The 14294-nt window shown below is 43.4% G+C and overlaps 1 protein-coding gene across 25 annotated transcripts in view; it reads right to left on the bottom strand.

The window, feature by feature from the left end:
* CBLN4 (cerebellin 4 precursor) overlaps positions 1–14294 on the bottom strand; it is a gene marked incomplete at its 5' end in the record, with an annotated part of 575839 nt that overhangs the window by 421929 nt on the left and 139616 nt on the right. For 19 of the 25 annotated variants that reach the window (XR_013824133.1, XR_013824134.1, XR_013824136.1 and 16 more), the window contains 2 exons: positions 1557–1716; positions 2466–2578. The remainder of the gene's footprint in view (positions 1–1556; positions 1717–2465; positions 2579–14294) is intronic. The other 6 variants (XR_013824137.1, XR_013824146.1, XR_013824148.1 and 3 more) reach the window with 1 other exon arrangement.

Raw genomic sequence — 14294 nt, 5'->3', positions numbered from 1 at the left:
ACTCATGTTCCTTCAACCCACAAATATTCACTGAGCACCCTCTGTACTGCAGGCACTAAGCCAGGGTCTAGGAGTATAATGAGAGCACAAATGGGCACGCTCTGCCATCATGGAGGGTGTAGTGTAGTCGAGGAGACAGACATTAAACAAATAATGCCACGGATTTCAGTGCAAATTTGCAACGAAGCAACATTCACTGCAATGGAGAAGTATATGGAAAAAATACAATAAAGCAAACAGCCTGGTCAGGGAGGTTAGGAAAAGCAAACAGAGGAATTGAGAATGAAAACATTGGGAAGAATTAATATGGCAAAATGGACTGGGGGGAGCGGTACTGCTGAGAACCCAGCAGAGGAAACAACACGTGTTACCAAATGCCCCTTTGAAGTCCTATAGCAGGAGGGAGCATGGCTCGTACAAAGAATGGAAATGAGACCAGCATGGCTGGGAGTAGGGGATTCCACACTGTCAGTTACTGTTTAAGCTTCTAGGTGCCGTGGTGACTTGTTACACAGCAACAAATGACAAATACAGGTCACTAACTCAAAGAGGGTTCAGGTTTCCGTGCTGGATATGCTCCCTTGATCCTTCCAGACTCAATCCTCACCATTCTCTACCCTACTTTTTGTCTTGGAAGTGATTCTACGGGTTGTATCACCCAGGCTCCCTTTCCCTCTGACGTTCACTTAGGTTTGGCCAATGGGCAGCCCCAGGAGAAAGTCGGGGGGGCGGGGGGCAGGAGAGGTCAGCCCTTGCTCTCTCGGCTCAGCTGGGATGCAGTCTGACACTGACTGCATCCGTCCACCCAGGGCCACAGCTCCGAGTGAGTGGTCCCCTCCCAAGGTCTCAGGTCTCTCTGGGTTCCAGGGCCTCCTGCTGTCACTTGCCCCAGGGCCCCTTCACCAACCCTTGCTGGTTTCCTTGCTTCCTCTTGCCCACACCTTTGTAAGCAATCTTTTCCAGTGACCCTCTTTATGCATCCCCTCTGAGTGTTGCATCTAATTGTGGGGGACATATGCAACTCCTCATCTAGAGAGTGATGAAGCTGGGACATAGACTTTCAGAACCTTAAAGTTATTCTTTTAAAAACTAGAGTAACTATACCTCTCCCCAGGTAGCCTAAGTACAGAGACTGGAGATGCTCTTCGACTTCAGACCTAAATGGATCCGGAGCCCAAACCGTGGAAAGTGACTGAACATCTTTGAGCTTCAGTTTTTTCACAAGCAAATCTGAAACAATACCTCCCAGTCGCTACATAAAACTGCCGTTAGCATTAAATGCAGGCACGTATGTAAAACGCACGGCACACAGTAAGGGACCAGGCAACATCACCACTAGGACTCCACCAGCAAAAGATCTCATTTTGCTAAACCAACCTGACCCCAAAGGCCGTTTTGTACTGTCAACGGTCCCGAAGGTTATGGTGATCATCAGTTCAAATGCAGACCCCACCCCCCCAGGATACCGGAAACATCTACAGAGATACCATACCCATCTAACCCTCTTTTTTAATGCACCTTAGCCCAGCAGAGCAGCTGCAGCGAGCATCACTTACCAATGTCATGTGCAACTTCTTAGTTCAAAGGAAGGGCTTGGCCTCTTCAAGTGCTGCCACTGTTCAGCATCTCAGCGGTATTCAGAGGATGGCACTGGTCGTGGAGTCCTGTCACATCAAATTTTCTCCTCCTGGGGTCACACGTTGCCTGGGCAGGTTTCTGAATGTGCAAAAGCATGAGGGAGGGAAAGAAGAAGATGGGAATCTGCACCTGGTGACATTACCAGAAACGCGTTTTGACTTCAGGTTACGGTTCTTAGAAAGGGCAGTGCTGTGTGCTGCGTTTACAGCCGTTCCAACAGTGGTTTAATGAGTCCCTGAATGCTGACAAGAGGGCCACTTGGACGTGAGTAATTGGGTCACTGCGGTTTCCCAAGGACACAGGGCAGGCTGCGAGGTCTGAATCACTGGCAGAGAAGTGGCTGGTGGACCCAATTCCAAGTCACTGCAAAGTGACAGTGGGCTGGAAACAGGGCCAGGAACTAGAGGGTCCCCAGACAGATGGCACAACCCAACCAGGAGTGCAGCTCTCCCGGCCTGGCGGTCTCCCCCATCCCTGCAATCAGACCTGCTGGATCAAGGCTTCTCCAGCATCTGTCCTTTGTGCCCCATCAGCATGATTTTTGCATGCTCACATCCACTCTTCTATTAGTTCCTTAGTTTTCTTTTTCTTTTTTTTTTTCCCCTGACCAGAGATCAAACCCAGGCCCTTGGCAATGAGAGCATGGAGTCCTAACCCCTGGACCGCCAGGGAATTCCCAGTTCCTTAATTTTCTTCAAGTCAACGCAAAATCTACTTAAATTTATTTTAATTGGAATTTTATATCACGACCACCATGGAAGCCAGCATCACTTGCCATAGATAGAAAGCAACAAATAAAATAAATACAATGAAACAAGCATCATTACTAGATTCCAGCTAGATACTGTTTCCAGTGGAATGGTCGGAGTCTGTCTCTTGCTTCTCCTGATACAAAAGGGATTATCCAGTGTTCCAGCAACAAGTGGGCTTTCTTTTTCTCCTATAATCAGAAACATTAAAAGAGAATGGAAAAGAGAATACCTTTCCGACTGTGTTATTCCATTGTATTTTATGCTAAAATCACCAAGTAACACACCCACAATCACCCTGTTACGTAACCCAGGGTCACCCATCTGGGATAGGTGCGTTCCTCTGTCCTCCTGAAGCCTGGCCCAAAACAATAACGCCATAAAGCATGGTGTGTGGGCCTCCTGCACATTAAAAGAAATAACTATTGCAATTAACCTCTTCCAAGTGCCACCTAAAACCATGTCGTCTACTCCCCAGGGTACAGATGCCATCCTTTGGGAAACACCAAGATACACTGAACTTCAAGTCCTTTGGTTAAGGAGCACATGGAAATCCCAGTGAAAGAGTTCCACACTTTCTGTTGCTAGAAAGGTCTTCATGGCTGGGACAATGTCAGGGAGACATCACGCTCCAAAGATTGTGGAGGGAGGAAGTTGGAAAACAACAGGGCTCTCATCCTGGTGAGGACCCCCCCGCCAGGGCTTGGGGACACAGTGAAAAATGGAAACCACACTCAAAGGGTCCTCGGAGGACCTGCAGCCAACAGGCCAGCACCATCTCTGCCCTGTGCTGGTAAAGCTGAAAAGCTGGGATGTGAACTTAGACGCCAGTTGTTTCCAAAGTCCATGTCCTCCCGCATGACCTGCTGTCTCTCCTGCCTACTAACGGTGACAGAGTTTTAATGTTAACAGAATTTTTTTTACTGTCACACCCACAAAAGTTTTCCATTCCTCCTCCCTCGACTCTCTCAAGCTCCTTGGAGTGTCTCTTTGGCCCTGACTGGCTATATTGGGACTGCTTTTTCCCAAAGCCATAAATGTGCAGGAAATTCAGGGGACAAGGATTAAGGTAAGAAGACTGGGGTCAGGAGGAGGCTGAGAAAAGTGCTGGCCACTCACACATGGTTTGTTTTTTAATCTGCACGTTTCTCGCCTTCTCCTCACAGCCCATGCCCTCCCTGCAGACCACGTGGAGTCTCTGAAATTAAAGAGTCACTGCCTGTCCAGCAACCAAGCAAGGAAGCGAGGGGCTGACGTGACAGTGAGATGACAAAATGGTCCAGTTGTCCCTCTGGCACCCAAGGTCCATTTCCCTCATCCCAGAATTTGAGAGATTACAGATAGAGGAACCAGACTTTCCGGGTTTTATCGGGGAAAGACACCATCGCTCACTGTGTGACTTTGCTTAAGTGGCTTAACCTCTCTGAGCCTCAGTTTCATCTGCCTGAAATAAGAGTATCAGTGACATTAACTTCACAGGTGATGCAAAGTTTGGAAGAAATATATTAAAAGGGATTTACAGCATCTGGCTCAGAAAAGACACTCCAAAAAAAAAAAAAAGCAGCTGCTTTTACTGATAGGTTCTTTGGTAGGTGATGGCAAGATTCCCATGCCACACTCAGAACGGCAAAGGAAAACCCTAGCTGCTCCCCCAGAGCAGCGGGGAATCCCGACAGCTACACCTCCCCTGCAGTCCGACAGTATAGACAAGGTTGTGATTAACTTTACCAGAGATATTTCTAATTTAAACTGAGTTCTGTTGGACAGCTCATCTTGTCAGAGGAGAGGAACACAACCACCGATGACCTTTTCAAACAAAGCTAATTGCTCGGGTTTTAAGGTTACAGAGCTGAAGTTTTGCTGTATATTGATCCAGGGGTGAAAATTTCCCTCCTAATTTCTAATTTCCTCTGGAGGAGACAGTAGGAATTTGCCTCGATAGCACCCATCTTCTCCGGGAGGAACACAGCTACTCAGAAACTTGCCATTTCCAAATCCACTTGGCCAATGATGCAGTGTCATTTCTCAAGTGAAGGATCTTACTTAACTACTTAGGTTTTCACTTAGTCAATAAACACATGTTACTGTACGGCCTGGTGGGCCAGGCAATGCACTGGGTCTGGCAGACACAACGCTGAACAAGTCTTACAGTCGGAGGGGAGAGACGGCTATGAATCAGATGATTACATAGATCGAGGTAAACTGTGTTGCTACTGGGTAACAACCATGGCGGGCCGAGTGCTACTTCAGGTGCAGGAAGAAGCGGGGGCTTTGTCTCTGGAGGATTTAAAAGTAACTCGGTCTGGGCTTCCCTGGTGGCGCAGTGGTTGAGAGTCCACCTGCCGATGCAGGGGACACGGGTTCGTGCCCCGGTCCGGGAAGATCCCACATGCTGCGGAGTGGCTGGGCCCGTGAGCCATGGCCGCTGAGCCTGCGCGTCCGGAGCCTGTGCTCCGCAACGGGAGAGGCCACAACAGTGAGAGGCCCGCGTACCGCAAAAAAAAATAATAATAAATAATAACAATAATAAAACAGCAACAACCGCTGCCACCATTTACTGAGCACTTTCTCTGTGCCAGACACGCAACTATGACTTTTTCTATTAACCCACTTAATCCGCACAAGAACTCTGTGATGGGGCTTCTGTTGTCATCCTCTTGTTCACATAAGGAAACGGAGGCTCTGAGAGATTAAGCAATGAGTACACCGCCACATGGCACATCAAGGATTCAAACGCAAGTCTATGCCTAACCATCCAGCCACCAGCCGTAGATGTTTTTAAGGATATACCTGGAAGAATGGGTGCTGATGGACACCATCATCACCACCATCATCATCACTATCATCATACCATCATCATCAACATCATCATGACTATACGAATAAAATGTCAACGGAAACACAAATCATTATGAGGCTCCACAAATACGAAAGCACACTCTACAGTAACATCAGATGTATCAGCTATGTCCCATGTGAAAGCTTGAGCTGTCAGGTAGAGCTCGTAGGAGCTAAACAACCCATTCTTTGCCCATTTTCTCCAATAATCTCAGGAAATCATCATATCTATAAATAAAAAATCTTTTATATTGTAGAGTCATGACATTTTTAAGTGGAAAAACACTTAAAACGGAGGTCATCCAGTCTAACCCAGGCCCAGAAATGTCAATGGCTTTCCCATCATTGAACGGACACCACAGACCGCAACAGCGGAAACTGGATTCTAAAAAGAATACCCCATAGGGAACTTCCAGGGGAAAAGAGCATCAACCCACACGATCTTCTGGACAGTGTCCTGCTCCAGTTCCAACAAGTCTTCAAACATCCCTCTGTCATTGGGAGCTTGAAATGAGACTTTGTCAGGTTTCTCCCCCTCCCCCTTTATTCAGAAAGTAAGTTCACTGTAGAACAGCAGAGTTCAGACGGGGAATGTGGAAGGTCTGGGTATCACTGGAGGTTACATAATTGATGATCCTATTTTTAAAACTACACATGTAAGAACCCAAGACTTTTAAATATTACACACAGCAGAAACAGAAAACAGCTAAATAAACCAAAAAGATGAATGAATGAATGAATATCTGAACATAACTAGAGGCCCAAGTGGTTCTGTCCGACACGCTGTGTCCCTCTTCAAACTAAATAACAGTACAACAAAACATACAGCCAACAGGAATCCAAATCTTTACCCATTCTCATGAATCTTGATAAAAGAGAATACTGTTCATATACATCAAACATCTTCAAAAATACTCTGTACCCAGTTCTGCCACTCACCATCCTCCACATGGAAAATAATTTTTCCCCGAACTCTCACTTCTGAAATCTCGCCTGGAAACCCAGCCTGTATGGTTCTTCTGATGACTCTTCCCCCACTCTCCTCCTTGCCCCATTTTTTTGTTTATTTGTTCGTTTGTCTCATTATGTAGTTTCCTTGGGCCTGACTTCTTTCATTTTTATTCTCTCATCCCATTACTCAGATTCTGCTTCATCAAGGAAAGCTGAGGCCTGGTGCCCCCAGCTGTCACTTTTTTTAGACAGCAGGAAGACAAGGGAAAGACAGAAAAAACTACAAACTAATATTTTTCATCCCATTTATTCACAAATATATTTTCAAGATGTATTTCCGTATGCAGGCTTAAAAAACGTGTTGTCTTTTGATCACAGCCGCCGTGGCAAAGCTGTCTGTTTATACTTAACATAATGTCAAGAGCTGGTGCAGAAGTTCACAGCAGCAGAGAACTCTATCATTTGAAAGTTCTGAGGAGGAAGTTACTGCAATCAAGTGAGAAGCCTCAGATCAGCCTCTTAGAGTCCAGCGGCTAAAAGACAAAAACAAACAAAACGTGAAGTGGGCCGCCTAGTTGATCCTCAGAACCCAGCTAAGGGCTAAGGACAGAGCACAGCTGAATCCTTCCAAGTCCCTAAAAAAGTGTTGTTTTTAAAAAAAATGACTGTTGGACCGGTTAATTTAATTATGAGGGGAGAAGGGTTCAATTTCATTTTTAATTATTAAAGCTAATTTTTACTTCCTTTAATTAAACTGTGCATAAAATACCCTTTCCTCTGCCTCTGTTTAAATAAGACTAAGCAGGGCTTCCCTGGTGGCACAGTGGTTAAGAATCTCCTGCCAATGCAGGGGACACGGGTTCAAGCCCTGGTCCAGGAAGATCCCACATGCTGCGGAGCAACTAAGCCCGTGCGCCACAACTACTGAGTCTGCACTCTAGAGCCTGCGAGCCACAACTACTGAAGCCCGTGCACTGCAACTACTGAGCCTAGAGCCTAGAGCCCGTGACCCGCAACAAGAGAAACCACCACAATGAGAAGCCCACGCACCACAGCGAAGAGTAGCCCCCGTTCACCGCCAACTAGAGAAAGCCCGCAAAGACGCAACGCAGCCAAAAATAAAATAAATAAAAATAAATAAATTTATAAAATAAATGAATAAGGCTAAGCAGAGGCATATGCTTCCTCTCGGCACCCCCAACACTCTCTTGCTCTGTGCTACCATCTGCTGATGGAGTTTCATGGATTGGGATGTTTGCCTCACACTGAGGTCCTGAACACACAAGGTGGGAAGGCCTGTTCGGAGGAAGTGAGGATAGAAAAGAAGAATAAATTATTCAGTTTGTCCATCTGATACCCAGATGAGTCAAAAAGGAAAAGAACCGTCACCACAGACTTCTCAAACATACTTTTATTACCCAGGGATGTTTACCTTTATTTCATAATCCTAGTGCCCACAAAACCCAGTATTGCATCATGCCCCATCTCCACTATCACAAGATTTAATTTGGAAAAAAATGCAAACTTCTTTTTGATGATCCCTCTCTCGGTGTTCAGAATGGCTTTACATTCAGATCGATCCAGAAGAAATCATTTTAGAAGCCTGTCACTGCACATTGCAAATGGCTGCTAGGACACCCTAGTGTATTTCACCATTATTAAAACAGCTACCAAAAATAAATAAAGGAAATAAAACAAAGAGGAAGTCCATGCGGGGCCTGAGTAATGCAATGATTAGGAAATCGTCTCTGCTTTGGTAGATTAGAATCAAGGAATGCAACCATTTTCATCATTGGTATAACTCTTTGTAACTGATTTCAGTGATGGCCCCAAAAGGATGGTGCCTGTTCTTTTGTTACCCACAGTTGATAAATGTGAATCAATTTTTCATTTTGAAGTGTTATTTCCTTTTGCAATTTGCCAAGTGCCTTTTCATGCCCCATTTGAAGACTGTCTCATGAACAAGGCTCCTTCAGGGAAGACAAGTTAATTATCTGACTGCCATTCTGATTGTTGGCTGCTGGAAAGAAAAGTCTTTGCCAGCTCCGATGGTGAGGCTCCAACACTGCCGTTTGACAATGGCGTCAAATTCCTACAGGACCAGTCATGGGCAAGGACGACAGCAGCGATGGTTAAGAACCCAGACTTGGAATCAGGCAGACCTGTACACAAACCCTGCACTTACTTTGCACAAGTTATTTAGCCTCTATGAGCCTCTGTTTCCCCATCTGTAAAGTGGAGATAACATTAGTTCCTACATTGTAAGATTATTATGAAGATCAGATAGCACAGTATGTACTTAGCTCTTGGCACACAGTAAGCCTTAAACAGCTACTTCTGTTCCGATAAACCATGACAACTGCACGATTCCCTTCCACTCACCAGATGATAGCGTGGAAGGTTATTTCAGGTTTCCCTAAATATTATTGCAGAAATGTTTCCATACCAGGCATATTTCTTCACTTAGCATATGTTTAAGGATGCATATGAGTAAACTCCATGAAGGATGTTGAAAAGTGTTTTCTCTGGATGTGGCTCTTCAAGGTTCCTGGAGTGGATCTATAAAACATCACTGCTTGCTTGGGATACTTTTCTAAATGCAAATTAGTATTCGTAGGCTCTTCCTCTTTCTTCCTTAAGCATATAATTGTGGTTTGTTTACTAACCACTCACTTCTACAAATACATTCTTTTTAGTCATCTAATTATTAAGGATCTAAATGGAAGGGATCTGGGACAGTGCCATTCCCCTAGTTAAAACCATTAGTTTAATATAAGACAAGAGAAGGAAGGGGTAGAAGAGTCCCTTTGGTTTAGCATTTAAACATTCAAGCTGTGGGATGCATATTCTCATCTGAGTTTCAGAAGAAGAAAACGAACAGTACAAGAGCCAAATATGTATTAATTATGGCTTATTTATTTAGTGCCACTGATGTGTGTCAAACTATGCAAAAGGTAAATTGAAGGGGGAAAATAAGGTCCCAGCTCAAGAGAAAAAACCATCTCAGAATTCGTTACCTATGCATCCAGACATTCTATGTAGGGGCTGGTGACTGATGATGACAGGAAAGTGGAATTAAATCCATGGTGAGGGGTAGGGCGGGGATAAGGTGGGAGGATAAAAGAAGGGGGTTAAAAGACAGAACAAGGCCAACACTGCTTAAGGTATTGGCCAGGCTGGGTCATGTCAAGGGAAAATTCCCCCTGCCCACTCTCAGCTCTTCAGAATCCTTCATGAACCAGGAAAGACAAGATTCCAAATCAGAGGCAGTGGTTTAGACCTCCCGACTGTAGAGCTCACCACTAATTCTAATCATGCAGACAGAAGGCCCAGGACGCCCCTGGCAAGACATTTCCCCCTGATGAGTTAACAGAAAGAGAATCACCAGCCCTGACAGCAATATGTAACTCTGGACTTTTATGGATGCCATTACTAAAGTGTTGCGGCTTAAAAGAAATGCCTGCTGGATGATTCTAGAATCCTGAACCTGCAGGCTGGTGCAAATCATTTTACCAGAGCAGGAACCATGGCACACTCCTCTATCTGATTTCCCAAAATGACCTTTTTTTTTTAATCTCCCCTTCTGAGGTATAATTTATATACAATTTACTCATCTTAAATATGCAATCTGATGAATTCTGACAAATGTGTACAGTCATAAAAGCACTACCAGAATAATGATATAGAAAATTTTCATCACCCAAAACGATCCCTCACGGCCCTTTGCAGTCAATACCCACACCCACCCCAGACCCTCGCAACCACCAAGCTACTTTCTGTTAATATATCCTTGCCTCTTCTAGAATTTCATATGAGGTCTCTTGTCTCAAGTGTGTATTTGTTATTCAGCACTTTTTATTGCTGAATAGTATTCCATTCTGTGAGTATACCACAATTTGTTTATCCATGGACATCTGGCTTCTTTCCAACTTTCTGCTAGTATGAATAAAGCTGCTATGAATATTCAAGTACAAGTCTTTGGGTGAACATATATTTGTACTTCTTTGGGAAAAATACCTAGGAGATTGCTTGGCTATACAATGAGTGTTGTTCAAATTTATAAGAACTTCCCACATGTTTTCTAAAGAGGCTGTATCATTTTGCATTCCCATCCTTGCCAACACTTACTACTGTCAGTCTTTCATTTTAGCTATTCTAGAAGATGTAAAATGGTATCCAGTGTGATTTTAATTTGTACTTCCCTATGGACCAATAATTAAGCAACTGTTAATGTGCTTATTGGTCATTCATATATATTCTTTGGTGAAATATCTATTCAAATCTTTTGCCAATATTTTTAGTAGGTTGACTTATTGAGTTCTGCATATACTTGGGATACAAGTTCAAATAAATTTGATATTTTTTTTAAACATTTTTCTCTGTGGCTAAACTTTCCATCTTCTAATGGTATCTTTTGAGGAGGAAAAGTTTTTCATTTTGACAAAGTCGAATTTAATAATTGTTTCTATTATGGTTATCATTTTTGTATCCTAACAACTTCTTGCCTAACCCAAGACCAAAAAGATTTTCTCCTGTTTTTCTACAAATTTTATATTGTCAGATCTTACGTTTAGGTCTATGATCTATTTCAGTTTAATTTTTGTGTATGAAATGAGTTGAGGGTTGAAGTTCATTTTTTGCATATAAATACCCAGTTGTTCCAGCAGCATTTATTGAAAGACAATCTAGTTCTTTTCTTTGAGTCAGTTTTAAACTGTATTCTTGGTAGGTGTTGGGCTATTGAATCACCACTGCAGAAAGCTGGTCAAAGCTTCTGGGTAAATGGTCTCCACAGAAGTCACTGTAGTGAGAGGCAGTGAGAGATGATTTTGAAATAATGATCAACAGAAGTGTTTCATAGATATGGAATCTAAAAAATAAAAAAAATTAAAAAGAAATTAAAAAGAAATAAAGGTTCTCAAGAGCCTAGGGGTAGGACAGTAATAAAGAAGCAGATGTAGAGAATGGACTTGAGGACACGGGGAGGGGGAAGAGGAAGCTGGGACGAAGTGAGAGAGTGGCATGGACATATGTACACTACCAAATGTAAAATAGATAGCTAGTGGGAAGCAGCCGCATAGCACAGGGAGATCAGCTTGGTGCTTTGTGACCACCTAGAGGGGTGGGATAGGGAGGGTGGGAGGGAGACGCAAGAGGGAGGAGATATGGGGATATATGTATGCATACAGCTGATTCACTTTGTTATAAAGCAGAAACTAACACAGCATTGTAAAGCAATTATACTCCAATAAAGATGTAAAAAATAAAAAAAATTAAAATATTTTTTAAAAATAGAAGTATTTAATACACATATTACAGAATCCTACTGCACAGTCATTTAAAATGATGATAAAGATCGATATTTATTGATGATGGAAAGACAGTTAATAAAGTACCATTTAACAAAGTGATAAAAAATTTATCACTTAATGAAGTAATAGAAAACATATTACAGAACGGAAGAGACATGATGGTTTCATGTTTCTAAATAGAGTTGGAAACAACAAGATACACAAAGACAGACAAATTGACAAAACACTTATTCCAAAAAGTTCATCGTGATCATCTTTAGGTGGTAAATTAAAGGTGATTTATATTGTTTGCAATTTTCTGAAGTTTTGCAATGTGTGTGAGAGAGATTTTCACAATTAAAAAAAAAAAGCTATTTCTGTTTTGAAATAGTGAGTGGGTAGAAAGAGACAGAAATGAGGATAAGCATTAAGTTACTACTCCAGATTTGAAGGGTTAATTCATCCCATTTAGTACTAGAAAGCCTTAATGAGTCTCAACATCATGTGAATGGCATGCAAAGAAGCTCAATACACTTCCAGACAAGGCACCTATTACCTGTAAAAAACATCTGACATCTGTAACTCCTATATTTGAGGATGCTAAAGTTGAATGCATGGCAATAAGAAATACCCAGGAAGTGTATAAATAACGGTAGAAATTAGTAGTCAAGCTTTTTCAAATTAATTTTTATTCAGATTCAGTTGTTTATGGCCATAAGGCAATAAATACCAAGCTACTTTCTAAAGAATCTTGGGGTGACTTCTAATTACCTATAATTGGATCTTCTGCCTTGCAGATTATCTTCAGTGGCTCCGGAACTATTACCCCATTCATCCCAGCAGCTCTCCAGCTGAGTGGGGTCACATAGCCCAACACCTATCAAGAATACAGTTTAAAACTGATTCAAAGAAAATAACAAGATACAGGAATCGGGGATGGACTAGCATAGAGAAGAGATGCCTAAGGGATTTCTAAATTACTGCCTTCAGATTTTTTGATAATAAAGTTATTAACCATCTAGGCAAGAAATAAAAGGGAATAAATAAACTTAAGTTAAAATTAGAAAGACTTCACTCTGACCAAAGGATGTCTTTTCTTTTCTTTTCTTAATTTTTTTCTTTCTTTTTGGCTGTGTTGGGTCTTTGTTGCTGCATGCAGGCTCTCTCCAGTTGCGACGAGCAGGGGCCACTCCTTGTTGCGGTGCACGGGCCTCTCATTGCGGTGGCTTCTCTTCTTGCGGAGCACAGGCTCTAGGCACGCGGGCTTCAGTAGTTGTGGCACGTGGGTTCAGTAGCTGTGGCTCGCGGGCTCCAGAACACAGGCTCAGCAGTTGTGGCGCACGGGCTTCGTTGCTCCGTGGCATGTGGGATCTTCCCGGACCAGGGCTCGAACCCGTGTCCCCTGCAGAGGCAGGCGGACTCCTAACCACTGCACCACCAGGAAAGCCAAGGATGTGTTTTCTTAATAACATTCTTCCATTTATTCACTGTGGCTCAGGCCATGGCCAAGGTGCTGAAGTTTTCCAGTGATGACCACTGAGGGCCTCAGATTTTAAGGGGGCCACGTGAGGACAGTTACTTGGATTACTAAAAAATAATTGAGCTTTAGGAACCTGGCTCCAAAATTTTGACCAAATATCAGTGATCAAAATCGTCATTGACTCCATCGATTAATACTTCCTGAAAATCAAATACAAGCTGGCCATTGCCCATTCTCCCCGATCTCTTATTTATTTCCTAAGCACTGTGTAGAATATGTCAGAATACACAGCTCTCACAACAAGTGGGACATTCCCTTTAGACTGATTTCAGCGTGAGCAATAGAAGCTCCGCCTCCATAGCTCTGACAGTCACAGAAACCCCGACGCCCTGGTCAGCACTGTCTTTTCCTCCAGGTGCTGGGGTGGCTAAGCGCCAGGGGCGCTAGGAAGAGAAGGAAGGAGAAGACACGGTGGCTTTGGTAACTGGGAGGAGAGGAGAGCAAGTCCTGCAGGCTTGGCTCTGCAGGAGGAATGATTTTTAAAAACCATTTGCAAATGTGACTTAAGAAAATAATTTCACAATAATTTCACACCAAGTCAGGGTTCTCAAGAGGAAAACTTCCTCTTCTCCCACTCTCAGATCTTCCCTGCCTTGAGGCTTCATAAATGAGGGCTTTTGGGTCACACACCTCTGCCTTCAGAAATTGTCAAGGAATAAAAACTGAGTGATCATAATCATTAGAGAAATGCAAATCAAAACTACAATGAGGGCTTCCCTGGTGGCGCAGTGGTTGAGAGTCCACCTGCCAATACAGGGGACACGGGTTTGTGTCCCGGTCCGGGAAGATCCCACATGCCGCGGAGCGGCTGGGCCCGTGAGCCATGGCCGCTGAGCCTGCGCATCTGGAGCCTGTGCTCCGCGACGGGAGAGGCCACAACAGTGAGAGGCCTGCGTACTGCAAAAAAAAAAAAAAAAAAAAAAAAACCTACAATGAGGTATCACCTCACACCGGTCAGAATGGTCATCATCAAAAAGTCTACAAACAATCAGTGCTGGAGAGGGTGGGGAGAAAAGGGAACCCTCTTGCACTGTTGGTGGGAATGTAAATTGATACAGCCACTATGGAGAACAGTATGGAGGTTCCTTAAAAAACTAAAAATAGAACTACCATTTGACCCAGCAATCCCACTACTGAGCATATACCCTGAGAAAACCATAATTCAAAGAGTCATGTACTAAAATGTTCATTGCAGCTCTATTTACAATAGCCAGGACATAGAAGCAAACTAAGTGTCTGTCGACAGATGAATGGATAAAGAAGATGTGGCACATATATACAATGGAA

This window comes from Stenella coeruleoalba (assembly GCF_951394435.1).
Source record: "Stenella coeruleoalba genome assembly, chromosome: 15".
Taxonomy (NCBI): domain Eukaryota; kingdom Metazoa; phylum Chordata; class Mammalia; order Artiodactyla; family Delphinidae; genus Stenella; species Stenella coeruleoalba.
This window is presented reverse-complemented; position numbering and strand designations above follow the sequence as displayed.